General features: G+C 44.2%; 1 long non-coding RNA gene across 1 annotated transcript; it reads left to right on the forward strand.

Moving 5' to 3' along the window:
* The first annotated feature begins 787 nt into the window (after window positions 1-787).
* On the forward strand, window positions 788-8,982 carry LOC133753766 (uncharacterized). Its single transcript, XR_009865082.1, has 3 exons — window positions 788-884; window positions 2,420-2,527; window positions 8,759-8,982. It is a non-coding gene; the product is annotated as an uncharacterized LOC133753766 (long non-coding RNA).
* Window positions 8,983-14,288: the final 5,306 nt, after the last annotated feature.

Raw genomic sequence — 14,288 nt, forward strand, 5'->3', positions numbered from 1 at the left:
CCATCTTCCACTGCTTTCCCAGGCCATAGCAGAGAGCTGGATGGGAAGTGGAGCAGCTGGAACTTGAACCAGTGGCCATATGGGATGCCGACCCTGCAGGCAGCGGCTTTACCCGCTACGCCACAGCGCCGCCCGTGAGAAACAATTTAAACAGCTAGCTTTAACCAGTCTGCTAAAACCTTTAGGCGGATTATTTTATATAATCCTCACGAACACCTTATTACTATCCTTATTAATCTGGGGGGAAACTGAGGCTTAGAAAAGTAATAGTCACGCACATTCTCATTGTTACAAATGCGTGTTTTCAAGAATATCAATAAAACCCCCTTAAACAGAACTGCCTTCTGTTCCATTCGTGTGCAAGGGAATTGGGATCTGAGTTCAAGATCATCGTCGGGCTATTCTGTCTTCGTGGGGGTTCTTTTTCCTCTGGAGAAAAGGGAGGAAAGGGTGGAAGCCTTGGGCCTCCACCCACATAAGTTCAGCTGCCAAAGTGTCCGCCCGGGTGACAGCCACTCGACCATTTCCGCGCCAAGAGCCAAGACCGTGAGTCTGACCTACCCGGTCCGGTCAGTCTCGGTTTAGCTCGGCTCTGCTGGGCTCCTGCCCTCCGCGCCGGCTTTGCCTGCTTCAGGTCACTAGGGGGCGCTACGGCACAATGGCGTATCCGTGAGGGGGCGGTTGCCACGTGACCAGGGCGTCACGCGCAGGAGCCGGGGGTGGCTGCTAGGAGGCGGCCGCGAGGCGGTGCCAGCGGCTCTGGCTGCTTTGATACCCGCACCGCAGCTTTCGCTCTGCGCAGGCCAGAGGGTGGGACCCCAGCGGCTAAAGCACCTGAAGCCCGGACGTAGCGGCGTGAGTTTCCCGGGCGCCTGGAGGCCCCGGTAGGTAACACGTCACCCTGACATTGTGGCAGTGGTTGCCTCTTTCGCAGTGCCGAGAAGGAGGGACTTTGTCCGAGCCTTTCCGCCCCTCGGAGAGGTGCCCTTACATCCTGTTGCTCCCCACACCGCCCTTGGAGAGATGGGCTTTCGCTGGGCCTCCCCGTGGGAGCGGGGCTGGGGGGTGGACTTTGTAGCTCTTAGCTGATCTGGCGGGGCACCCATGCCCAGTAAGCACTGACCAAGTTGCCCCGTTTCGTGGATATATATCTCCAGTCAGTCACTCAGCATTTTCACAGAGATGCCATCATAGGACGCTTAAGTGGGTTGTCTACAGGGCTTGAGTGTTCCAAGGAGTGCATTTGTTACCAGTCTGTGGTTTCTTCCTTGGAGTGCCGCCTCTCCCCTCCACACACACTCGGATCCACACTGGCCGAGGCCAGGAGCAGCCAGTCTGCACACTGGGTCACCCACCAGAAATACATCTTGTCTTGTACACCTCAAGAAGCTTACAGTTTCTGAGAGAAAGAGAGAAAGAGAAAGAGAGAGATGTGGACCCTGATGGCCCAGAAAAGGCTAGACCACATTCCTTCCTAGGGTCAATCTATTTAGAAATGGAATAACGTGGGGCCGGCACTGTGACGCAGCGGGCTAACGCCCTGGCCTGAAGCGCTGGCATCCCATATGGGCGCCAGTTCAAGACCCAGCTGCTCCTCTTCCCATCCAGCTCTCTGCTATGGCCTGGGAAAGCAGTAGAAGATGGCCTAAGTCCTTGGGCCCCTGCACCCACGTAGAAGACCAGGAAGAAACTCCTGGCTTCTGGCTTTGGATTGGCCCAGCTCCGGCCATTGCAGCCATTTGGGGAGTGAACCAGCAGTTGGAAGATCTCTCTCTGCCTCTCTTCTCTCTGTGTAACTTTCAAATAAATAAATAAATCTTAAAAAAAAAAAGAAATGGAATAAGGTAATCGATTAAAGGATCCCCACCTCCAGCTGTATACATTACATGCTATAAAATTCACTCATTTGAAGTGTAGTTACTTCAATAAATTCATGAGTTGAACTGCTGTCAGTGATCCAGTTTTAGAATATTTTACCACCTTCCAAAACTTCATTAAGTCTGATTGCAGGTAAGTCCCCCTTTCTCCTTTATCCTCTAGAAAACACTTATCTGCCTTATGTCTCCAGATAGCTGCTTTTTCTGGACATTGTGTGAGAATGGACTCATGGAATGTGTGGTCTTTTATGACTGGCTTCTTTGAGTTAGTGGGATATTTTCAAGGTTCATCTGTGCTGTAGCATTAGTTCTCCATTTCTTTTTCTGACTGAATAATATTCCATTGGATGGGGCTACCTCATTTTGAATTTTCCATTCATCAGTGATGGACATTTGGGTTATTTCCACTTTGGGATTACTATGGATACTGTGAACATTCATGTACAAATTTTTGTGTGGACATGTGTTTTCGGTTCTCTTCTGTACATACCTAGGGGTGGAATTGCTGGATCATAATAGTAACTGTATGTTTAACTTTTTAGGAACTTCCAGATGGTTTTCCAAAGTGGCTGCACCATTTCTATTTCCAGCAGTAGACATATGAGGATCCCAGTTTCTCCATATCCTTATCAACACTATTTTATCTTTTGGTTGGTATCTCATTGCAATGTTAATTTGCCAAACCCATTGATTTTTGGTAGTATTTGATTTAGCTAGCTTCATGTCACTTAATACCTTTTTAGTGTTATAAAAATTAGAAACTGAGGGGTCGGTGTTGTGGCATAGCAGGTAAAGCTGCTGCCTGCAGTACTGCCATTCCATATGGGCACCCATTCAAGTCCCAGCTGCTCCACTTCCCATCCAGCTCTCTGCTGTGACCTGGGAAGGCAGTAGAAAATGGCCCAAGTTATTGGGCCCCTGCACCTCCGTGGGAGACCTGGAAGAGGCTCCTGGCTCCTGGCTTTGGATCAGTGCAGCTCTGGCTGTTGTGGCCATCTGGGGATCTGATGGAAGACCTCTCTCTCTCTCTGCCTCTGCCTCTCTGTAGCTCTGCCTTTCAAATAAATAAATAAATAAATGAATGAATAAATCTTTAAAAAATATTAGGAACTGAAACAAATAATACATGGTTCTTCCTTGCGAGGAACTCATGGTTTCTTCAGGGAGACAGAGAAACAGATAATTACCATGGAGTGTGTTAAGTGCTGTCAGGGAATCAAGCCCAGGATGTGTCAGGGTAGAGAAGGGGGACACTTAATCTAGCTTGATGGAGTTTGGTTATGAAGGAAAACATTAAAGATGCTTTTTTTCTAGAAGGGCTCTTAAGGTGTCCCTGGTTTTCTTTATTTTAATCAAAATTATGCATGTATATAATTTTAAAAAAATATTTTTTTATTTATTTGAAAGGCAGAGTTACAGAATGAGGGAGAGAGAGAGATCTTTCATCTACTGGTTCATTCCCCAAATGGCTGCAATGGCTGAGATTGGGCCAGGTTGAAGCTAGGAGATAGGAGCCTCATCTGGGTCTCCCACGTGGGTGCAGGTGTCCAAGCACTTGGACCATCTTCTGCTGCTTTCCCAGGAGCATTAGCAGGAAGCTGGATTGGAAGTGGAGCAGCCAGGTCTCAAACCAGCACCCATATGGAATGCAGGCAGAGGCTTAACCTGCTGCTGCACAACACTGGCCCCTGCATGTACAGAATTAAAAAAAAAATAGTTCTGGGGCTGGCACTGTGGCACAATGGGTAAAGCTGTCACCTGCAGTGCCAGCATCCCATACAGGTGCTGGTTCAAGTCCTGGCTGCTCTACTTCTGATCCAGCTCTCTGCTATGGCCTGGGAAAGCAGTAAACGATGGCCCAAGTCCTTGGACCCCTGCACCCGCTTGGGAGACCCAGGAGAGGCTCCTGGCTCCTGGCTTCAGATCGGTGCAGCTTTGGATTGGTGCAGCTCTGGCCATTGCGGCCATCTGGGGAGTGAACCAGTGGATGAATGGAAGACTTTCTCTCTCTCTCTTTCTCTCTCTCTCTCTCTCTCTCTGCCTGTGCCTCTCTGTATCTCTGCTTTTCAAATAAATAAGTAAACCTTTAAAAATGAATAAAAATACAAATAATTTATGAGATTTGCTCTTTTACCATTTAAATATTATTTATGTGTGCATTCTATAAGCACTAATTAAACTGAAAGATGATGAAGTGAAGGTTTATTGCTTTGATCATCATTTATATACCTCAGTACATTTAAGTTCAGGTTAATCTGTGGTAATGTGAAAATAGTTTTCATTTCTTAATGTATGGTAACAAATTTTCTTCCAGAGCTATCCTATATATTTTTAAATGTTACGGAAATTAGATGACTTATTATAGAAAAAAGGAATAAATTCATTGAGATGTACATATTCAGTAAATGATATGGAAGTTAAAGAATATCAGACTTAAAAAATCAACACAGGGTCCTTTTAGTTCCCAGTCTCTGTGTCAGGTAGGTTCTGGGTCCCTTGGTCCACTTGTTTCTTTGGTAACTGGATTAACATCATCTGAAAATCTTTCCACTGGTTTTTCCCTCTAAATGGGAATCCTCACATACATCAAGATGACCTTTGGGTAGCTTCAGCTTTCTAAAGTACTGCTTCATGGACTCAGACTTACCTCTTGAGAAGAACTTGTTATCCTCAAAGCCTGACCCGGAAGGGCTTATCTTGTCACTGTCCAGGCTGCAGCTGGAAGTGACCGAGCAACCCAGAGATCCTTGAAGCAGTCATGGCATTTGACTCCCCCCCCCCTTTTTTTTAATTTTTAAAAAGGAAAGCCCTGGGGCCGGCGCCGTGGCTCAACAGGCTAATCCTCTGCCTTGCGGCACCTGCACACTGGGTTCTAGTCCCCAGTCGGGGCACCGGATTCTGTCCCGGTTGCCCCTCTTGCAGGCCAGCTCTCTGCTATGGCCCTGGAGTGCAGTGGAGGATGGCCCAAGTCCTTGGGCCCTGCACCGCATGGGAGACCAGGAGAAGCACCTGGCTCCTGCCTTCGGATCAGCGCGGCGGCCATTGGAGGGTGAACCAAGGGCAAAGGAAGACCTTTCTCTCTGTCTCTCTCTCTCTCTCTTTCTCACTGTCCACTCTGCCTGTCAAAAAATAAAATAAAATAAAATAAAAAATAAAAAAAAAGAAAGCCCTGGCTTCCCTTCCCATTCCCTATGCCCCCTAAAGCAGCCATGCTGTATTCTTTTTTTTATCTCATTGGATATTTTCTTCTGTATTGTTAAATAGCACATTTTTATTTGTGAGAGGAAAAGATCAGCCCTGACACAAGTCAAACAGTCACCATCCTCACCTGTGCTGATTTTTGAATTGGTCAGCCCCATTGCATTTGAACAAATGGTTAATTATGAAAGTGCCTGTCATGATGCAGTCTACCTCCTGTCAGTCTAAATGACAGACAGACATGCTCAGTAGTTAGGTACTTCAGTAGCTGAAGTAAGACAGTGTAATGGCTGAAGAGCTGTTTCCTCATTGCTACTTTAAAATCATATGGCTTCAATAAGCCAGCATCCAAATGCAACTGTCAAGTAAGAGGAATGTTACTTTCACTCAAACTTCTAAAGAAATGGCAAAATCACAAATAAGCAACATGCAATTGACAACTAAGAATTTTTTTTTCAGATGAACATTTATGATCGGTTTGATGATAGAGATCACAAACTTTCAACCCAGTGAAGCAAAATGTTATTCTTGTAGCCCATTCTTTTCATTTGTAGACCCATATTATAAAACTTTATAGTCAATTATTATATTTTGACAGCTGTGTGGAAATTTTTTGTTTTCTCTCATTATGGAAGTGCCTATTTAATATCCTTGCTTTTGTTCCTTGGTTCATAAAACCTAAAATGTTAATTATCTGGCCTTCACAGAAAAGTTTTCCAACTCCTATTTTAATAGAATAATGATACTAATAATATAAGATAAATAATAATAAGATAATAATAAGATGGAAAGCAATTGTCATGTACTTGCTGTGTGGCCTTGGGAATTCACTTCACTTCTCTGGTCTTTTTATTTTTATTAGCTATAAAATGGATATAAAGGCAAATGGGTCTATGAGAGAAACTCTAGAATAAATCATCCTGGCACCTGAGTTTTTGATGAATTAATCCTACAAATATTTATTGAGTTACTATTATGTATCAAGAACTGTTAAAGGCATTGGAGCTACAGCAGAACATAAAGTTCCTGTCCCTAAAAAGGATACTATTCTAAATGAAAAGAGACTTAAGGCACAACATGGGATCTGAGATTGAATCCTGATGTGAACAAACAGGCTTTATGGGATATTTTTGGGAAAATTTGAAATATGGACAGCTATGAGATAAAAAATGTATTATCATGGAATGTTAGAGATCATTAACTGGAAATTACAGTCTTATTTCCTTTTGGTAGACAGTGCATGTGTTTATTATATAGTTAGGAAAAGATCTGGAAGGATATATAGTAAGCTGTGAACAGTAGTGATTCTTGGGTGGTGGGCAGTGCTTGTGTTCACTTTTGCATTGTTTTCTACAGTGAACACATCCTACTGTAAAATGAACAATTATATCTTATTTTATTTTTTAAGATTTGAAAGAGTTACACAGAGAGAGGAGAGGCAGAGAGAGAGAGAGAGAGAGAGAGAGAGAGAGAGAGAGGTCTTCCATCTGCTGGTTTACTCCCCAATTGGCTGCAACAGTTGAAGCCGCACCGATCTGAAGCCAGGAGCCAGGAGCTTCTTCCGGGGCTCCCACGCGGGTGCAGAGGCCCAAGGACTGGGGCCATCTTCCACTGCTTTCCCAGGCCATAGCAGAGAGCTGGGTCGGAAGAGGAGCAGCTGGGACTTGAACCGGTGCCCATATGGGATGCCGGCGCTTCAGGCCAGGGCATTAACCAGCTGCGCCACAGCACCGGCCCCAGATTATTTCTCATTTTAAAAAGAATATCTCTCTTCATGAAGGTTACATGCTAGTGCCTCTTAAAAGTAGTCATATTGTCAAACTGGTCACTTAATTTCCTTGAGGGAACACATGTCCGTCCCCCCCAACACACACACACTGCAGGTGACCGAAGGATCCAGGTGCTATCTGGGAAATAGCTGCAGGATGTAAAACAGATGCTGCTCGCATTTCCCTTGGGGTTTTTCTGGTAAGTAGAGCTTTCTCAGACCCAAGGCTTCCCAGCAGAGCGGAATTTTTTAGAGTATAAGAACAGAGAGAAACTTCGGAAATGTCCACCTAAGCACTGTTCAGGAAAGAAAGGAGACTGCATGCGGCTGGGCCCCATCTGCTAGCAGAGGTAGGTGTATCTCCTGTGTTAATGAACATGGCAGCTACTAACAGCTGATGTCATTAAGCATTTGAATCATGTAACTTCTAGACCAGGGGTCAGTAAACTATGGCCTATGAGCCAAATCTGCCCTGTTATCTGCTTTTGTAAATCAAGGTTCTTTCAAGGACAGTCACACTTATTTGCTTACATACTTGTATTGTCAATCACAATTTTTTCCTACAATGGCAGAATTGAGTAGTAAGACTATAGGAGGGTACTTCAAATAATTCATGGAAAAGTTAGAATTAAAAGGTTTATCTGAGGCCGGCGCCGTGGCTCAACAGGCTAATCCTCTGCCTTACAGTGTCGGCACACCGGGTTCTAGTCCCGGTTGGGGCGCCGGATTCTGTCCTGGTTGCCCCTCTTCCAGGCCAGCTCTCTGCTATGGCCCGGAAGTGCAGTGGAGGATGGCCCAAGTGCTTGGGCCCTGCACCCCATGGGAGACCAGGAAAAGCACCTGGCTCCTGCCTTTGGTTTGGCGCGGTGTGCTGGCTGCAGCGCACCAGCCGTGGCGGCCATTGGAGGGTGAACCAATGGCAAAGGAAGACCTTTCTCTCTGTCTTTCTCTCTCTCACTGTCCACTCTGCCTGTCAAAAAAAAAAAAAAGGTTTATTTGGGTGCAAAAATGTTTTGAAATCCACACGTGATGTTTTCATAATATACATTTTCACAAACTTTTTGAAGACCTCTTCCCTCCCCCTTGCATATGACCCACAAAGTCAAAAATATTTACTGTCTGGCCCTTTAAAGAAAAAGTTCTGGGGCCGGCATTGTGGCACAGCCTGAAGCGCTGGCATCACAAATGGGCACTGGTTCGAAACCTGGCTGCTCCACTTCCGATCCAGCTCTCTGCTGTGGCCTGGGAAAGCAGTAGAGGATGGCCCAAGTCCTTGGGCCCCTGTACCCATGTGGGAGACCCTGATGAAGCTCCTGACTTCAGACCAGTGCAGCTCCGGCCATTGCGGCCAATTGGGAAGTGAACCATCGGATGGAAGACCTCTCTCTCTCTCTCTCTCTCTCTCTCTCTCTCTCTGCCTCTCCTCTCTCTCTGTAACTCTGACTTTCAAATAAATAAATAAATATTTTAAAAAATAAAAAGTTCCAGACTCTCTCAATAGGCATGCCCATGGGGGAGGGAATGCCCACTTACAGTTATATGAACAAATTGATGTTCTGATTTGTAAACCTCACGCTTTCTGAGCTTTGTTAGCATTTATCAGTATTCCCAGTTTCAGATGCATCTACATTACAGGACTTCTTGTCCTGCAAAGCTGAGGTGAGGGCCAACCCCTGCGAGCTCCAAGAAAATTCATCAAGGCAAATGCTGTCCTGTGAGCCCTCTGGATAGCTAGCTAGTTGGTGTTGCATTCATCTAGATGATTCTACTTATGCTTCCAGTGTCGTTCAGCTTCCACCTCCTCCTAGAAGCTGCCTCTGTTTCCTTACCTTGATTTCACTCTTACACCAGTGCTGCAGTTGGCACCTTTTGCAAACCTCTATCACAACATCTAACATGCTGCTGCTTTTCCCAGGTGTGTTAGCAGGGAGCTGGATCGGAAGTGGAGCAGCCGAGACTTGAACCTGCACCCATATGGGATGCTGGCACTGCAGGCAGCGGCTTAACCCACCACCACACAGCACCAACCAGTCCCACCTCATAGAGTTTTGATGAAGATTAAATGAATGTGTTTTAACTATCCCATAACTACTTGTTGAATGAGTGAGTATATTACATAAGAGACATTGTTTGGATTGTATCGGGAATTGTGAAAGTCTATATCAGCAGTACCTAAAATAATGTGGGATTGTTTTGTTTATTTTTATTCATTCTATTTAGACCAACTAAATTTTTATTCTACATGTCCACCCATACTGAAGCATCATATATTTATACTGTCAGCACTTATTAAGTGCCTACCATGTACCAGACACTATGACAAATATTAGAGATATTGCAGGCTATATATTCTCTGCCCTCATGGACTTTTCATTCTAGTGGGAAAGACAGGTCAATTAACAAGTAAACCAATACATAAGACTATATTATAGACTGTGATCAATATTTTTTTTTTAAAGATTTATTTATTTGAAAGTCAGAGTTACAGAGAGAGAAAGAGAGAGAGATCTTCCATTTGCTGCTTCTCTCCCCACATGGCCACATGGCTGGGCCAGGCTGAAGCCAGGAGCCAGGAGCTTCTTTGGATCTCCCACGCGGGTGCCCAAGTCCAAGGAGGTGGGCCATCTTTTACTGCTTTCCCAGGCACATTAACAGGGAGCTAGATCAGGAATGCAGCAGTTGGAACTTGAACCTGCTCCCATATGGGATGCCTGTGTTGCAGGTGGTGGCTTAACCAGTTGCAAGCCACAACGTGTGCTCTGACTGTGATCAGTGTTAAAAATAAATAGGTTAGGGGCAGGTGCTGTGGCACAGTGCTGGCATGCCATATGGGCACCGGTTCTAGTCCCGGCTGCCCCTCTTCCGATCCAGCTCTCTGCTATGGCTTGGGAAAGCAGAAGAAATGGCCAAAGGACTTGGGCCCCTGCACTTGCGTGAGAGACCAGGAAGAAGTGGAACCTGGCTCCTGGCTTCGGATCGGCACAGCTCCGGCCGTTGTGGGCATCTGGGGAGTGAAAGACACCTCTCTCTCTCTGCCTCTCCTCTCTCTGTAACTCTGTTTTTCAAATAAATAAAATCTTTTTTTCTTTAATTTTTTGACAGGCAGAGTGGAGAGAGAGAGAGAGAGAGAGAGAGAGAGAGAGAGAGAGAGAGAGAGAGAAAAGTCTTCCTTTTGCCGTTGGTTCACCCTCCAATGGCCGCCGCGGCTGGCGCGCTGCGGCCGGCGCACCATGCTGATCCCAAGGCAGGAGCCAGGTGCTTATCCTGGTCTCCCATGGGGTGCAGGGCCAAGCACTTGGGCCATCCTCCACTGCACTCCCAGCAGAGAGCTGGCCTGGAAGAGGGGCAACCGGGACAGGATCCGGTGCCCCAATCGGGACTAGAACCCGGTGTGCCGGCACCGCAAGCTGGAGGATTAGCCTGTTGAGCAAATAAATAAAATCTTTTTTTTAAAAAAAAGAATATTCTAGACAGAGGAAATAGTAAGTGCAAATGCCCTGAAGCCAGAAAGGATTTGGCAAGTTCAAGGATTGGAAGAAAGCAATAGAGTTTATAAGGGTGAAAAGGTTGAACTCATTCTTGGAGAATTTAACAATTCTAGAAGGAGAGTGACATGACCTGTTAATGAGTTTTTCTAAAAACTTAAACATTGTAATTAAAAGGGGTCTGGTAGATGGAATAAAAATCCCCAAAGATGGCCAGGTGTAAGCTCCCAGAATCTGAATATGTTATCTTAGATCACAAAAATGACCTTGTGTATGTGATCAAGTTCAAGATCTTGAGAAGGGGAGAATATCCTGGGTGATCCAGGTAGATCCAGTGTTATTCCAAGGGTCCTTATTAGAGGGAGGCAGAAAGGCCAGGGTCGGAGGAAGGATGTGGGATGATGGAAGCACCAGTCATAGAGATTTGAAGATACTGTGCTGCCATCCAGAAGATGGAAGAAAGGACCAAGGAATGTAGGCAGCCCCGGGAGGCCAGAGAAAAAAAGGAAACGATTGTTTTCTGGAGTCTCTAAGAGGAGAGCAGCCTTGCTGACACCGAGACCTATTTCAGATTTCTGACATTCAGATCTGTAATAAAATTCAGCTGTGATTGTGTTTCAGCTTTTCTCTTCAACTGTGGTGTTTTAAGGCCTGGTGTTTGTGGTACTTTGTTATAGGAGCCATAGAAAACCAATAAGCCCTGTGTGGGCTGATGAGATTAGTAATTCACAGGGGTGGATGGGGAACAGAGTAGGATGGTGAAGAAATGGGAATGGGGTAGAAATAATGGACAAGTGACTTCCTGAGTGTACCTTTTTGTACATTGTTCAGATTTTTAGGACCATGTTAACATTTTATTTTATAAAAATTAACACGAACAAAGGGACCCATAATGGAATTTAGATAGAAATAAAGGAACTCTACTGCATTATAAATGAATGACAGCCGCAACAAGTGCTAGGAGAAAATAACTAACATAGGTGTTATGGACTGAATTGTGCCCCACCCCCATTCATATATTGAAGTTCTAACCCCCAATATGACTGTATTTGGAGATAGGGCCTTTAGGGAGGTGATTAAAGTTAAATGAGGTCATAGGGGTGGGGTCCTAATCCAATAGGACTGGTGTCTTTGTAAGAGGATAAAGTGCCAGAAGTACACGCACACGGAAAAGGCCATGTGAGGACATAGCAAGAAGGTGGTCATCTACGAGTCAAGGAGAGTCCTCCCCAGAAACCAGCACTGCTGACCTTGCACTTCCAGCCTCCGGAACTGTGAGAAAGAAATTTCTATTGTTTAAGCCACCATTCGTGATAGTTTGTTATGGAATTCCTAGCTGACAAAAATACTATGTAACTTTGGAAAACAATACATTAGCTAAGGTAACAACTACATAGACACTCTAGTGTTAGTGTTTGTTTCCTATGGGGTATGGGTTAACAGTTCTGAATCTATGTCTATTCTTGTATTGAGTAAATTATTGTGAATAAAGAATGCCAGATTTTCCTCTGACAGGGGAAAGGAGTTACAAATAAGGAAAGAAGACTAGAATGAACCTGGTGGTGATCAGAGGTATCAGTATGACACATAGAGATACAGAATCACCACAGACGTTTGCATATGTAGACGTGTACTTCCTAGCTCTGTCTGCTTGAGAAGACCTAGGAGCAATACCAAGGAGCACACCTAGCACTCAGGTCTTGGTTGTAAAATGGCATTCTCCAAATAAAAGTGACTGGGGCTCCTTAGAGAAATGATGGATCCCAGGGCTGGAGCAGGGGCAGGGAAAACATAAGATAAGCTTGCCAGGAGTAAGTAAATGCATGTGGAATAACTGGACTGCTCAAAAGAATGCAGAAATCAGCTCGAAGGGACTCCTGATAGTGAGATCTGGGGCAATTTAGGCAACAAAATAAATAATGATAGCAGTGGACCATACCCCCCCCCCCCAAATAAAAGAAGAATCTGCGAGTCTATACTAATATAAAGAAATAGCTGAATCAATAAATGAGGAAGAAAGGAAAAGTCATTGTTTATAGTAGAATTCTGGTTAGTTGATCAAGAATAATGGAAATAGAAAGCATACCAATTGGCAGCTACCACAAATAATAACTGTTTCAAGCAAGAATCGTCAATGGATAGTAAAATTAACTGAGAAAATACAATAGGATATTTATATCATTTCAGAGTATCTCTCATTGCTTCATGTCTATTTTTGTTCATCACTTATATTCTCTACCTGATTTTGAAAATTCTATGAGGTAGGTACATATGTTCAATTTTAAAGGAACTTTTTTCTCATTGTCAGATACAAAGAGGTTCAGTGGTAAAACAAGTTAACTTGCCCCATGTACTTTGAGTAGAATCTTTTTTCCTCCTGTTTATGTTTGGGACTTTCCCAGTGAAGCGTTGGAGTTGCTGCCTGAGCCCTCAGTGATTTTTGCAAATTCAAGCCCCTGCCTGTTTCTAAGATTTTCTCTCCCATTGCTTTGAGGGAGTTGCTCCCACTAGGGGTCGCTCCTCACTACATATAAGTCAATTTCTTTTTCCTTAGGAGGCAAAAGACAGACTTTCTCAAATAAAATGTCAAAGCAATGGAAAAACAAATAGTTGGAAGTAGGAACTGAACATCTCCTGGGACTTGACTTGGTCTGGCTCTAGCTGTCTAGTCAAATGCTATTTAACTTGTCATATTGAGTTTTGGTATGATTCTGGCCCATGTATCAAAATTTCTTCCTTTCCCAATCAACTTCATTCTACCTACAGACATATGGAAAGCACATACTTTGTGTCTGGTATTGTGCTGCTGAGGCTTTATCTGTGAATGAAATAGGACAAATATCTGACCTCATAAAGCTTATGTATAAGCAATAGGTAATAAATGAGATTAAAAAATAAATAAAATACATAATCTCTTAGGGATAAATGCAAAAGAAGAAAAAATGCAAAGATCTGATAAGTCACTGTATGAACTTTGAATTTTTTTTAAAGATTTATTTATTTATTTTAAAGGCAGAGATAGAAGGGGAGAGAGAAGGTGAGAGAGAGATCTTCCATCTGCTTGTTCACTCCCCAACTGGCCACAATGGTTGAGGCTGGGCCAGGCCAAAGCCAGGAGCCAAGAACTTCTTCCCGGTCTCCCATGTGGGTGCGGGGGCCCAAGCATTTGCATCATCTTCTGCTGCTTTCCCAGGCACATTAGCAGGGAGCTGAATTGGATGTGGAGCAGCCAGGACTTGAACTGGAGCCCATATGGGATGCTGGTACTGTAGACGAAAATTTAACTTACTAAACCACAGCACCAGCCCTGGAACTTTGACTTTTATTCTGTGTTAGATGGCAAATGTTGGAGAATTTGAAGTAGAGAAATGATATGATTTTCCTTATATTTTAAAAAGCTTGCTCTGATTGTTCTGTGGATAGTACAAGTGTATTTCAAAAAGTTTATGGAAAATGGAAAAGATGAGTTTCTTTTAGTTTAAAAATATGAAATATATGCATGATTTCTTCATAATATATATTTCCCATGAACTTTTAAAAATGAAACTTTTTTTAAAAGGTTTTATTTATTTTATTTGAGAGTTAGAGTTACAGACAGTGAGAGAGAGAGAGACAGAGAAAGGTCTTCCTTCCATTGGTTCACTCCCCAAAATGGCCTGCTACAGCCAGAGCTGCGCCGATCCGAAGCCAGGAGCCAGGCGCTTTTTCCTGGTCTCCCATGTGGGTGCAGGGACCCAAGTCCTTGGGCCATCTTCTACTGCTTTCCCAGGCCATAGCAGAGAGCTGGACTTGAAGAGGGGCAGCTGGGACTAGAACCGGCGCCCATATGGGATGCTGGTGCCTCAGGCGGAGGATTAACCTACTGTGCCACAGTGCTGGCCCCTAAAACTAAACTTTTAATTTCAGAGCAGTTTTATATTTACAAAACAAAAATTGTAGTACAAAGAGTTTCCATACACC

This window comes from Lepus europaeus, chromosome X (genome assembly GCF_033115175.1).
Source record: "Lepus europaeus isolate LE1 chromosome X, mLepTim1.pri, whole genome shotgun sequence".
NCBI lineage: Eukaryota > Metazoa > Chordata > Mammalia > Lagomorpha > Leporidae > Lepus > Lepus europaeus.